Below are 2,233 nucleotides of genomic sequence, written 5' to 3' on the forward strand. Positions count from 1 at the left end.
AAAGGAGCAAGGGCCTCCTGCAAGACGTGCTGGGTCCATCTGAAACATTCCCTCCGAAGCTTGTGAATTCTGCTTATTGCGAAGTAGGCTTCTGTAAAAAGGGAACTTTCAGGTTTTTAAAAGAGCAAATGGAATACATGCACAAATATTGGCAAACTTTCTTGACAAATTTATTCGTTACGAAACTTTGGTATTTCAAATAAATTAAAAGGACTCAGACTTCATTTTGTCTTATCGCCCACACACACATACCACACAATCATGTACCTACACTGGTAGACACGGACACATACTCTCACACAACACAAAGCAGCAGGCACAAGTAGCTCCACCAATAGCTAGTTGGAATAATTGAAGGCCAAACCTTTTCCAATGATATACAGAAAATCAAAACATTTAGCACGACATTAACGTCTAGTTCTTTGGTCAAGTCAAGGGCAACTATTTGTTGCTATGGAACCACTTTATGTACAAGCTTAATCAGTAGATGTCTAAGACACATGTGGCAATTAGAAAAAAAGAATAAAACAATAAAAGACATGAATGTTAATGAAATCGATTGTCCAACTGTACAGCATTACCTGTGCATTGTTAAAAGATTTTTTGTAGACAATACAAACTTGGAAAAAAATGGAAGGCTTCTGCATCAACACAGACAAATCATGGTAAGTTGCAGGATAAACAAACAATGGGAAGAGGCTTTTAACTCTAATTACAAAAACAAAATGAGTCGCTGCTATTAGGATTCATCACAGATTATTTAGTACTATCAAAGCTAGGATATATTATTTAGTACTATCAAAGCTAGGATATATCAAAATTTGAAAAAGAACTTAAAACATGTGTGGAAGTATAAACACTTGTTCACTAAAAAAGTTGATACTAGTTAACGTTTCAAAAAATTACAGTTCACTGATTATTGTGGACTTAGTACACTTATATCAGTACTCAAAATCAAGGAAAGGTCATCCTTCAGTCAACTCCTCATAACAAGTTAAATTCAATACCGCTTATAGGAACAACACACACAGGGGAGTGAAAAGAAATAAGAAAAGGTTTCTTATTCAGACAACTGAAAATTATGAAGACAGGAGAAATACAAAACAGGTTGAAATAGATCACAGGTTTTTGATTAATTCTCTATAAAAGAGAGATACAAAACCCCTTATGATTATCATTTCCCTCCAAAAATAATTGATTGTTGACTTGACATACCACCTATTCCTTGCAGTTAGAATTGTACTACAAAATCATTACATAGATTCAAAAAAAAAAAAAAAAGAAAAAATAGTTTAAAAACACTAAAAATCATGAATTTTAAAAAAGAAAGAAAAGTAACTTGCACACAAACTTCATGCAGAGTACTTCTCATTATTCATATTTTTCCCAACCAAGTCAGAAACAATGTAACAATGAAGGTGCAGAGATTTACAAACTTAAGTTTTAAAGCTACACAAGAAGTGAAAAGAAGATATTCCAAATACTTTTCAAGATAAGAAGCATCTCAAAAAATATTTCTCTAAGACTTTAACATAAAATTGACCAATATATTAGTATGCGTTCAGTTCAACTAAGTACTACAGTTCTGTAAGATAAAATATAACGGGAGTCAGTCAGGTTCTCTTAGCACTAACCTTATTAGCTATAAAAATACAAAAGATGATTTGTTGAGATTCTTTAGGCCTGATCATAATTTAAATAACAATCAACATAGACACAGCTTTTAGCATAATTTTCAGAATTATTGCCATGCCTAACCTACAATATATTGTCAACAAAGGATTTGATATGTAAATTGTAAAGCATATTATTAAGCAGTGATGTTAAAAAGTAGCCACAAGGCAGAATATTACAAACAGTCCATTACAGCATTCCATCCAGGATGCTTGTTCTCAGTGCATCATGACATCTTAAAAATTGAAGGGGAAAGAAGTCAAGTGTATCACATGAAAAAAAATATTTGTAGGTATAATCCTATACTAAAAGGGTTTGCTTTGACCCATATACATCTTATGGGGTTGCTCAAATAAAAAGTACTGAGCAGAGACATTACCAAATTAAATACATAATATACCCTATTTGCATCACCAACACCAGTGTCAGTGCTGTAAAAGTAAAGACATACAAACAACTATCCCCTAGTCAAAAGTAATAATGATAAAAATAAAAAAATTGTAAGCAGTAAAAAATGGAAGTACGGATTCTTTTTTAAAAAGCAGCTACACATCACTGG

This window comes from Frankliniella occidentalis, unplaced genomic scaffold (assembly GCF_000697945.3).
Source record: "Frankliniella occidentalis isolate FOCC.00 unplaced genomic scaffold, Focc_3.1 Scaffold20, whole genome shotgun sequence".
Lineage (NCBI taxonomy): Eukaryota > Metazoa > Arthropoda > Insecta > Thysanoptera > Thripidae > Frankliniella > Frankliniella occidentalis.